Here is a 12,858-nt window from a genome sequence, read left to right on the forward strand (position 1 = left end):
TTTGTAAACAAAGAAGGCATTGAAAACATATTATAATATACATTTGTACGTGAGTGTGAGAAAGAGATGGTGCTTTGAGTTTAACAGAATTGATTTACATAATCTCAAAAGAAATTAAAATTTGTTGTGTAAAACAGTAAAATTTGTCCCAAATGTGCAACCTTTTTTCTTCTCCTCCCCCATGGGTATAGGACACTGCTGTTCATATTATTAGCACAATGATGTTAATGTTATTTTCACTTTAATGTTTTTTTCCCAATAACCTATAACCATACAAATAACAAAAGGAGATAGATATAATACTGAGTTTATAAAAAGGTTTTTATTTTCTGAAATGATGTCTAAAGAGTATCATATGTCTAAGTGTACAGTGCTCTTTTTGTAATTGGTTACCAAAATAGTCACTTTTTTAACCAAAGTAAGTAGGAGGTCTGTTTATTGTACGTGCCAGAGTTGATCCTGGTGAGTCTGTAGAAAAGTCTCAGTAGGGATCCATCCAATTCCCACAATAGTCCAAAATGGATAATAAACGGTCTGGCATGTGAAATATCTGAGAAGAACGCCACGCAATTCTTTATCTTAATTTTTGCAGGTTTACAATAAACCAGAACAGATTTGAAGACCCTTGCATTTGTTACATTTCCTTCTCCTGTCATTCAATATAGACCTTTGCGTTTTCATTATGTGGTATGTTCTAATCTGGTGTTTCTTATCTTTGGTTCACGGATTTATTTACCCATTAATTCTTTCCTATATTCATATACATTTTTCATATTTTGAAACAAAATGGATGATATTCATCAAGATAACACGTTACTTTGCCAGGTGAACTCATCTGCTCTGTGAACTCATAAAAGGTCCTCGATTCCTTGGCAGTTCACTTCTTCAAAGTCAAGTGGACACCCCAAGACCCCAAGATAGGAGTTATATGATGACACAGCTCATCAATAAAACCATATGTCATACCATATCTAACCTCAGATTAGTGAGGATAGGTGAGGCATCTGTGTTCATATGGCGCACAGGTGGGGAGAACCATAGAAGTGAATTAGTAAAGAATATGCATTTACTGAGAAGTAATAAGCATATCTGAGTTTAATTTTCAAACATTTTGGTGAAAGTCAGAAGATTACTATTGCAGATGAGTGCATTGGTGTCCATAGGGAAGGAAAAACTAAGATGTTTTTTATTTATTTTTTAGGTTGCAATGGTATACATAGTTCATGAGGACTAGGGATGGACCTTTCAACTTTCCTGGACATATTCCTGTGCCAAAATGACCTTATTATTTGATTTTTTTTCTCCAAAGGAAGAAAACGGACAGTGAAAAAGGTACAATAAAACTCTTTAAGTGACAGTACACAATTGACAACCAAAAACATAAAAATTTCCCTAAATACATTTATGATACCCCTAAAAAAAACACCTCTAAATAATAAAAAAATGTTGCCTAAGTAGCTTAATCAGTGAAATTTAGAGCTTACAAATCAGTAAATTTGCAGTAAAATTTATTTCGCTTAAATCACCCTGACTATTCCACAACTTGGTAAACAATTTGTATGTTTGAATTGGATAGATTGGCAAATCCAATGGATTGACTCGTCACCACCCTTCATAAAATAGAGGGTTAAAAACTCCACATTTGTTTAAAAAAATAGTATTAAATATAGAATTGTTATACAAGCTACTAAGTTTAAAGTGTAACTTTTTTTATTTTGGGAGGGTTAAAACTGTGTCCCATAGAGGAAATTTCACTTCACTTCATGTCCCAAAGCCAACATAGGAAGTGAGAGGAAATCCCTCCAAAGTGAGGGAATCCTTGCAGGACACCAGGGTCATTTGAACTGGTATACCTATTAGATTTCCCCTCTATTACTGTTCTGATGTCAACCCAAAATTTGGGACTTTGTTTTACTTTCACTTTCCATGATAACAGTAAACAGTGTACGAATCCCTCTCCACGCTATCCAAAGCTTAATAAAAAAGGGTTGTGCCCTAAGTTATACTTAACCATTTAAATCGTCAGCCACTGTAGTTTTTGTATAACTTTTAAAAGTTTAATGTAATATGGCAACCTGGAGAAATTCTTTACACTGTTGGTGTATGGATAGCCCCTAGAAATGTCATTTTCTGCTTGTTGGGTTGGTTCAGCGATTTTACCAGAAGTCTGCACAGAGATACAGGTCAAATTTTAGGCATTCCCTACAAAATGAGCTTAAGTTTTTATGAGATACTCACTAAGGCTTGCCTCCTTCTAAAGGGATGAATGATTGCAGCTCCCTTATTAGATCACTGAGATTTGCTCAGGTGGATATAATTAAGTCAGACCCTCCCATACAGGAATCACTCTGAGAAAGAACATGGTAAAACACACAGCTATTTATTCGGAACACACAATGGGCTTCACATGTCTTGAAACCATACACATTTCTTGAGCTCTTCAGTACCCCAAAAGTACAATATTTTCCTAATACATTTTTTGGTTGTGGTTTAGAATTAAAGCATACACAAGGTACCATTATATTTTCCTTTGTTCCATAACAGAGAAAAATATTTGGTCTATTCTTAGATAGATGGTTTATTAGGTTGGAAAATCTCCCCATGCAATAGCAAGAGCCCCCAACCGCTAGTGATGCCAGTTATCTTCACCTAAATAGTCAGAGGTTCCAGGTCAACCACAAGTAAGCATCATTCCTTTAAAAAATACATAACCTCTCCAGGTCCTTAGTTTGCAGCAGCCTTAGTTTAGTTACAGTACACTAGTGCAAAAAAGTAAATAATGACATAAATAGATATTACTGCCATTAAAATGCTTTAAGTCTAGCAAAAAAAAACAAAAAAAAAAAACAGGAATATTTTTAGCTTTTCACGCTACATACAGCCTATAATCATAAAGTCTATGACTAAGCATTGTATGTAGTGTCAAACAGATATTATTCAAACATCAAACATCATCGATACTGTTTTACACAGGCAAGTTTATAGCTTTTAGAACAGTTTACTTTTTATATTAATGCCACATATAATCTCATTGTATAATCACTTCTTTTTTGAGACAGATATGTGTATGGCTTTTTCTATTAAGGGTGGTCAGATTTACAAAGGTATAGCCTTTACATATGTGCATACTGGTTAAAATGTGTTGAGGCTTCACACACGCCAACCAGGTAACATCATAGCTAAAAACATAACTGTCCCCCATTTGGAGGGATTGTCCATTTGAAACCAAATCTCTCTTTCCTCCCTAGTTGTCCTCATTTGTGGTCTGATGTATAGACCTCTTTGCAAAATATGTATTATTTAAATACCAAAACTATTATACTACACTAAGGGGGTCAATTACCATAGCGCCGCAGTGCTAATTAGCGCTAATTAGCCATAATCCCAATAATTAGTGCTAAAAGGTACTCACTATAGCGCTGGTAAAAAAAATACTCCCAAAATCTAATTTACTATAGTTCCCTGAATACAAATAGCGCCCAAACCCTTATACCATGTACACACGAGCGGACTTCTCATCGGACTGAACTCTGAAGGACTTTTCAAGGGAGTTCTGACGGAGATCCGACAAAACGGACTTGCCTACACACGATCCCACCAAAGTCCGATTGTTTCGAATGTGATGACGTATGACCAGACTAGAATAAGGAAGTTCATAGCCAGTAGCCAATAGCTGCCCTTGCGTCGTTTTTGGTCTGTCGGACTTGGATACAGACAATCAGATTTTTTGATAGGACTCAAGTCCGTTGGAAAGATTTGAAACATGTTCTATTTCTAAAGTCCGTCAGATTTTTCGACAGAAAAGATCCGATGAAGCCTGATCGGAATGTCCGACGGATTCGTATCGTCGGACCTTTGATGCCGAAAAGTCTGGTCGTGTGTATGACTCTGCTAAAACCTGGAGTAGGGTACATGGAAATAATGTTTAGAGCATGATATAATTGCCTAAATGGTACTGAAATATGCGGTATGTTGTTTAAAGATAATCTGCTTTTAAACTGTGTGAAAAAGTGATTTCTACACTGAAATATCTTTAAAAGTTTGAGAAGAGATAAATTCCCCGTCTGTACAACTAGGTGCTAACACAACTGAGCATCCTCTCATTTTAGCCCCAATGTTTTTTTTACAGGGCGCTATAGTAAATGTCAAAATGAGCGCTATGTTAAAGAGCATTTTTTGGGAGTGAAAATCGGCGCTATTATAGTCCAATTTTTAGCCATTGATTCTAATGGTACAATTGTAACTTCCCAAAATAAATCCTTTTAATGTTGAGATGAAATGTATCTTTCTCTGAAATAAATCTTCCTTTGCAACATTGTTGCTTCTACTTCAACTATTTTGTTTTTAAGAATGCTGGAATCTGGAATGTTTTGATGTTTTAATAAAATATATTTTTCTCTGTCACTTTCAATTGTTACTCTCCATCTCACAACAATCTTTACCCAAACTCACACAGGTGTCTTTACAAACCGCAAACAATACCATTGCTGATGCAAATTTAAAATGAGTCACAATTTTTTGTGCTTTTTATTATTTCCAAATAATCATAATTTGAGCCCAAAAAATTTGATATGTGTACCAACATCAGAAGTCAAAATGTAATTCCCAAAAATTTGAGGGTAATATCACTATGCTACACTCACCCACAAAGAACCACCAAATATCACAGAATAAATCAAGAAGAATAACTCTTGAGTAAATGTAATTCCATCACCTGTATGTCCAAAGAAATGCAGTATTTATTTGTATCTATGTGTAGGTGGTTCTCACGTGTGGCAGCTCTGTGGCTTAAAAGCCCAACCCCTGAAAAACAACCCCACATCATAATCCCCCCTCCACCAAATGATTTGCACCAATGCACAAAGCAAGGTCCATAAAGACATGGATGAGTGAGTTTGGGGTGGAGGAACTTGACTGGCCTGCACAGAGTCCTGACCTCAGCACAACAGAACACCTTGGGGATGAATTAGAGCAGAGAATGCAAGCCAGGCCTTCTCGTCCAACATCAGAGCCTGACCTCATAAATGCACTTATGGAAGAATGATCAAATATTCCCATAGACACACTCCTAAACTTTGTGGACAGCCTTTCCAGAAGAGTTGAAGCTGTTATAGCTGCAAAGGGTGGGCCAAATTAATTTTGAACCCTACGGACTAAGACTGGGATGCCATACAGTTCATGTGCGTATAAAGGCAGGCGTCCCAATACTTCAGACAATATATTGTATATTGCTTGTGACACTGAGCATGGCTATGGACTTAAGGCTGGTTCACACCACAGAGATGCAGACATGTGTAAGGCTGCCCGCTGGTTAAATGGGTAGCAATTCTGTCTAGCAGCACTGGGGTTGCTGGTTCAATTCTCCAACATGCTAATGCTTGTGTTGAAGTTTATATGTTCTCCCTGTGTGGGTTTCTCACCACAATCCATAGACATGCTGGTAGTTTATTTGTCTCCTGTTGAAATTGCCTCATGGTTTGGGAGCATGTGCTGACCTTCTACTCTTCGATCTCATTGCTTAATCATGTACACAGAAATGCAGCTTCCAGCAGAAAATGGTCACCAATGTATGTATGTGTGTGGAATGTGGGCTGGTGGTGGGTGTTCTATTTTGAATATGTGCCTTTTTTAATATTTTGTTGGAATGCTTTGTAAGAATAATGACTGTTAAATATGTTTCTATAATTGTGCACATAAAAAGGATGTGGGCTGGTGGGTGAGTTGTACTATGAAATGTTACCCGTTATACACTGAAAGTAAAGCTGTGTCCACTCTAAGGTTTAGACAAAATTTAGATTGTAAGCTCCTATGAGCAGGGCCCTTAAAATCCAATTGCTAACCGTTTTGCTAAATGTAGCACCATATATCCTGTAGAATTTTTTTTGAAGCTAGTAAATGAATGTACATAATTTTGTTTCTGCTGGCAAAATAAAAGTACATTATTGAGCTTGTTTGTTGTGTTTTTTTTTTCTCTATTTTCTTTGTTCTTTTTAATTAGTTTTGGGGGTGGTGGTTTTGGGGAAATGCAATATCTTTCTTTTATATCTTATAATGTCTATATATATTTGCACACCCAAATAAACGAATCTCTTCAGCAGTCAGTACACCTGCAAGGAAATGATAAAGGTGGAATCTTTATATATAACAGCTGTGGAGAATTGCAGGTAATTAATTCAGCTTTGCTGTGGGCGGGGTTCATTGATTTGTTTGGCATCACCACGTATTTGCATCTGGCCCATGGGCACACATCACTTCCTGCGTTTGTTCTGCTGATGTAAATCAGTAAGGACTATGCAAACATAAATGAGAGTTCCTTTCTATTAAAATATATATGACTTGATTCCCATTTGGGTGACTTTTCCCACAAATGTGGACCTCCTAGTTGTATGATAAGTTGTACCACATGATTCTCAATGATAACCATTCATATCTGTACTGTAAAAAAGTACAGTGCTAACATGAAAAACATGTGAAAAAAACAATAAAGTACAGTGATAAAATCAAGTTCATTGTGTGTATAAAGAAAGTGATGAAATCCAAACAGTGAAATGGATGGCGAATCAAACAAGACCGGAGAAATACGATTCATCTACGGTTAACTCTTGTGGTAAAGAAGGTGAAAATACTCTTACCAGAAGGGATGGATTCGGATGCCAGTGACACCGAATCAAATAAGCTTAAGGAACCAGGTGGAGGGTTCTCCCAGATGGCGATAGAGATCCAGAATCTTTGAAGATATCCCCTCTGGGCTGGAATCGCTGTAATGATGTCCTCCAAGTTGAGGGAAGCGGCCCTTTAGATGGAAGAGTCCCGGTTTCTCATGGACCAAAAGGTGTAAGGGGAAAAAAGCATAAAAGTGCTCCACTGGTGCAGGTCAAAAAATATTTATTGGAACCAACCAATATATAAATATATAAAAAGTGATCACATAAAATGTTTATAAAAACAATGTAGGGAACAGAGAGCCTTTTCCGATGCGTTTCGTCCAATTTGGACTTCTACAGGGGCATCAAATTGTTAGAACAATTTGATGCCCCTGTAGAAGTCCAAAAAAAATGGCGTGGGGTTCCCCCCAAGTCTATGCCAAGCCCTTCGGGTCTAGTATGAATTCAGAGGGGGCCCCCACGCCAAAATTAAAAAAAAGGGTGTGGGGCTCCCCTCCAAGTTTATACCAGGCCCTTAGGGTCTAGTATGGATTCAGAGGAGACCCCCCCATGCCAAAATAAAAAAATGGCATGGGGTTCCCCCCAAAATCCATACCAGACCCTTATCCGAGCACACAACCTGGCAGGTCACAGGAAAAGAGGGGGAGCGAGAGAGTGCCCCCCCTCCTGAACCATACCAGGCCACATGCCCTCAACATGGGGAGGGTGCTTTGGGGTCCCCCCAAAACACCTTGTCCCCATGTTGATGGGGACAAGGGCCTCATTCCCACAACCCTTGCCCGGTGGTTGTGGGGGTCTGTGGGCAGGGGGCTTATCGGAATCTGGAAGCCCCTTTTAACAAGGGGGCACCCAGATCCTGCCCCCCACCTATGTACATTGTACCCCTACCCATTTACCAAATAAAAGCAGTGAAATGTGACAAAAAACAATAGCCAGTTTTTGACAATTTCTTTGATGTAAAATAGCTCTGAGTAGTCTTCTCCCCCGAGCCATGTCTCCCACTACCATCTTCTCCTGGTGCTGTCTCTCTTGCCGCCATCTTCTGTTGCCGTCTCTCCCGCCACCGCCTACTTCTCCCACTGCTGTGTTCTTCCTCGCCGCCGTGTTCTTCCTCTACGCCGTCTTCCTCCATTGTGTTGTCACCCGCTGTCTGTCGTCTCTTACACAGCCATGGGGCGTGACCATCTGTTGACATCACATGGAAAGCTTATTAATTCATTGTGGCCAACATAACTTTTGGGGGTGTGGAAGGTATGTATCATTTGCTCATATACTTTTTAATAGAAGGTATTCCATCTCAGAAAGTTGGAGATTTAAAAAAAGGGTAGACTGACTTTTAAAATGTACTTCCATTCCCAATTAGATTTTAGAAAATTGACTACACCAGGATCGTAATTTTGTTCTGGACATCCTGATTAGCATGTTAATAAACTGGAAGTAGAACGGCATTAAAGATTTTCTCTCATCTTAAATGACAAAATTTGTCTTGATTTTTTACCTTGGTGAAATTCTCTAAAAAAAAATATATACTGTACCTTTGCTTTGCCTCATGGTATAATAATCTGTGAAGTGGATTTTTTTTTTGTTTTCATTTTACAGCAATAGATTAATGCTGGCAAAATCATATTTTCTTTAATCCGTTTAAGAAATGTTACACGTCAATATTTAATACCTGGACCCTTGTGAATTTTTTTTTGACAAGGGTTTTGGCATGAGAGCAGAAAAACACACAGATTATTATACTCAAATTAGATTTGCTTTCCATGTATTAAACATTATACAGTAAGTCTTTAATGTGTATGGAAAGGAAAAAATAAATTGTAACCGAGCTTCTGTTTTCTATAACATCTCAGCATGGTGGAAGGAAAAACCTACAGGATTCTCAGAAAACATCTGATATAGTTTCCAGGGAGAATCTTGTATCACATCTACAGGTCTCTATTCTGTCTGTTTGAATGTTATTTTAAAGCTTATATGCTAGAAAAAAAAATTGTGTGTGTTGAACTTAAAGTAGTTTTGTGACTGTTGTTTGTTCTAAAAAAGGCCCGACCCAAAGGACAGGGAGCAAATACCCCCTGGGTCTAAGTCACTCAAGCAGTAAAAGGCCATTAAGGTCAAGACTGATATCAGCAAGGGCTGACCACTTAGTGGTCTGCTCATTGGGCTTGCTCCAGGACAGAATATTACCCTTCCTATGTTTGTTTTTTCTTATATTGTAGCAAAACCAGGAAATAGACGTATTTTTAAAGTCAAATCTATTTTTTCAACCCTTAGTCCAGGAAAGGAAAGTAACCATCGTAAATGCTTTCTAATACATTCATTTAAACTGAACCTAATATCAGAAATATCTTCTGGTAAATGCATGTGTGCAACTTAAAGTGGTTCTTTAGCCTTTGTACAAACAAAAATAAAAGTCAGCAGATACAAATACTGTAGCTAATGACTTTAATAAAAGGGCACTTACCTGTCCAGGGCTCCAGCACTGTGCTCATCCAAACCACTTCTTTTCTGGTCTTCGGTTCCCTGGCACCGGCATGTTTACTATAGGCAACCGGCTGTGACTCCCTGCGGTTTCACAGACAGCTGCCCACTGCAAATCTGTTAGCTTTGTAAATGGTCCCACAGCCTTCAGGAACCTGTGACATGTCCCAGAAGGTTGCAGGCAGGCGAGAACTTCCGGTGGATCATCGTGGGGATTGGCGCTGTAGTAAATGACCCCCTAAATGTGTTATTTTAGAATCACAGAATTAGGAAAAAGTAGTTTATGAGAAGAAGCACTTGTAGGTTTAGCCAATTAAATTTTTTTTGTTATTGTTATTAATTCACTGTGGCCAACATAACTTTGGGGGCGTGGAAGGTATATTTATATACTTTGTAATGGAAGATGGCCACTGCAAATGCGTTAGCTTTGTAAATGGTCCCACAGCCTTCAGGAACCTATGACATGTCCCAGAAGGTTTCGGGCAGGCGAGAACTTTTGGTGGATCATCGTGGGGATCCGAATAGAAATGGGAGTGGGTGCATATCAAAATCAGGTACTCACTCCCCCCCCCAGAAAAAAGTGCCAAAATTTGAAGAGGAGGAGGATAGGAGGGTATAAAGCAGAATGTCCCCTATATGGTGGGAGCAAGCAAACCACTCACAGGTATTTTTTTTTTTAACCAATTTACTAATGACAATGCTTTTAACTGCTTTAGAGGAATGATTCCTTCACAATCTAGTCTTATGCCAGAAGCTCCTGGTTCTTCCTTCCATGTTCTTACTTTCTACTAGGGATGAGCCCAATGTTCGAGTCAAACATAAGTTTGATTCGAACATCGGGTGTTCTCCTGTTCGCCGAATGTGTTCGTGGCAAATTCAAAAGCCGCAGAACACCAGTAAAGTCCAAAACTGCTAATTTTAAAGGCTTATATGCAAGTTATTGTCATAAAAAGTGTTTGGGGACTCGGGTCCTGCCCCAGGGGACATGTATCAATGCAAAATAAAAGTTTTAAAAATTGACTTTTTTTGGGAACAGTGATTTTAACCACTTGACCACCGGGCACTTAAACCCCCTTAATAACCAGACCAATTTTCAGCTTTTGGTGCTCTCACATTTTGAATGACAATTACTCAGTCATGCAACACTGTATCTATATGAATTTTTTGTCCTTTTTTTCACACAAATAGAGCTTTCTTTTGGTGGTATTTAATCACCGCTGGGTTCTTTATTTTTTGCGCTATAAAAGAAAAAAGACCGAAAAATCTGTAAAAAAATTAATTTTTCTTCGTTTCTGTTATAAAATTTTGAAAATTAGTAATTTTTCTTCATATATTTTGGCCAAAATTTATACCGATACATATCTTTGGTAAAAATAACCCAAATTAGTGTATATTATTTGGTCTTTGTGAAAGTTATAGCGTCCACAAGCTATGGTGCAAATATCTGAAAATTGATCACACCTGAAGTACTGACGGCCTATCTCATTTCTTGAGACCCTAACATGCCAGAAAAGTACAAATACCCCCCAAATGACCCCTTTTTGGAAAGAAGACATTCCAAGGTATTTAGAAAGATGCATGGTGAGTTTTTTGAAGTTGTCATTTTTTCCCACAATTCTTTGCAAAATCAAGTTTTTTTTTTTCTTTTTTTTTTTTTTCACAAAATTGTCATATTAGCAGGTTATTTCTCACACACAGCATATGCATACCACAAATTACACCCCAAAACACATTCTGCTATTACTCCCGAGTACAGCGATACCACATGTGTGAGACTTTTACACAGCGTGGCCACATACAGAGGTCCAACATGCAGGGGAGCACCTTCAGGCATTCTGGAGCACCCATGCCAATTCTGACATTTCTCTCCTACATGTAAAAATCATCATTTATTTGCTAGAAAATTACATAGAACCCCAAAACATTATATATGTTTTTTTAGCAAAGACCCTAGAGAATACAATAGCGGTCATTGCAACTTTTTATCTCGCACGATATTTGCGCAGCAATTTTTCGAACTCGTTTTTTTTGGAAAAAAAAATGTTTTTTGCTTTAAAAAAAAACAAAACAGTAAGGTTAGCCCAATGTTTTTGCATAATATGAAAGATGAAGTTACGCCGAGTAAATAGATACCTAACATGTCACCTTTCAAAATTGCACACGCTTGTGGAATGACGCCAAACTTCGCCACTTAAAAATCCCCATAGGCGACGCTTTAAAATTTTTTACTGGTTACAAATTTTGAGTTACAGAGGAGGTCTAGGGCCAAAATTATTGCTCTCGCTCTACTGATCGCAGCGATACCTCACATGTGTGGTTTGAACACCGTTTTCATATGTGGGCGGGACTTACGTATGCGTTTGCTTCTGCATGCGAGCACACGGACAGGGGCGCTTTAAAAAATTTTTTTTTTTTTTTTATTGTTCATTTTACTTTATTTATTTTAGTTTGACACTTTTTTCCCAAAAAAAAATTTTTTGATCACTTTTATTCCTATTACAAGGAATGTAAACATCCCTTGTAATAGGAATATGGCATGACAGGTCCTCTTTACAGTGAGATATGGGGTCAATAAGACCCCAAATCTCACCTCTAGGCTGTGCCTGAAATAAAAAAAAAAAAAAAAAAAAGATCCTGGCATCGATCGTAGCGGTGAGTCGGTAGAAGCACCGGAGGGCGGCGGGAGGGGGGGACGTCCCCTCTCGCCTCCCGTAAGAACGATCAAGCAGTGTAACAGCCGCTATGATCATTCTTATGGTGTAGGGAATCGCCGGCTGAAAAAGATGATATCTGAATGATGCCTGTAGCTGCACCCATCATTCAGATATCCCCGCACAAAGTCAAGGATGTCGTATGACGGAAGGCCGGAAGTGGTTAAAACGCTTTTTTTTTTTTAACACAAAGTTGTCGATTTATACAATATTTCTAACACATAACATGTACATATCAAAAATGACACCCCAAAATAGATTCTCCTACTCCTCCTGAGTACGGCGATACCACATGTGTGAGACTTCCACAGCCTGGCCACATACAGAGGCAGAGTATGGCTGAGCATGGCTGGGTATGGCTGAGCATGGCTGGGTATGGCCGAGTATGGCTGAGCATGGCTGGGTATTGCAGAGTATCGCCGAGTATGACTGGGTATGGCAGAGTATGGCTGAGCATGGCTGAGCATGGCCGGGTATGGCTGAGCATGGCCGAGTATGGCTGAGCATGGCTGGGTATTGCAGTGTATCGCCGAGTATGACTGGGTATCGCCGAGTATTGCAGAGTATGGCTGGGTATTGCGGGGTATTGCAGAGTATTGCAGGTTATGGCAGAGTATTGCAGATTTTTGCAGGGTATTGCAGAGCATGGCTGGGTATGGCAGAGTATGGCTGGGTATCACTGAGTATTGCAGAGTATGGCTGGGTATCACTGAGTATGGCTGGGTATCGCGGGGTATGGCAGAGTATTGCGGGATATTGCGGGGTATTGCAGGGTATGGCAGTGTATTGCGGGGTATTTCAGGGTATTGCAGGGTATGGCAGAGTATTGCGGGGTATTGCGGGGTATGGCAGAGTATTTTGGGGTATTCCAGGGTATGGCAGAGTATTGCGGGGTATTGCGGGGTATTGCAGAGTATTTTGGGGTATTCCAGGGTATGGCAGAGTATTTTGGGGTATTCCAGGGTATGGCAGAGTATTTTGGGGTATTCCAGGGTATGGCA

General features: G+C 39.0%; 1 long non-coding RNA gene across 1 annotated transcript in view; it reads right to left on the reverse strand.

The window, feature by feature from the left end:
• Positions 1 to 6,872: 6,872 nt before the first annotated feature.
• The window catches only part of LOC141102577 (uncharacterized), a 41,038-nt gene continuing 35,052 nt past the window's right edge, over positions 6,873 to 12,858 (reverse strand). The window contains exon 3 of the long non-coding RNA XR_012235161.1: positions 6,873 to 7,850. This is a non-coding gene — a long non-coding RNA (uncharacterized lncRNA). The remainder of the gene's footprint in view (positions 7,851 to 12,858) is intronic.

The sequence above is a fragment of the Aquarana catesbeiana genome, linkage group LG07 (genome assembly GCF_042186555.1).
Source record: "Aquarana catesbeiana isolate 2022-GZ linkage group LG07, ASM4218655v1, whole genome shotgun sequence".
Lineage (NCBI taxonomy): Eukaryota > Metazoa > Chordata > Amphibia > Anura > Ranidae > Aquarana > Aquarana catesbeiana.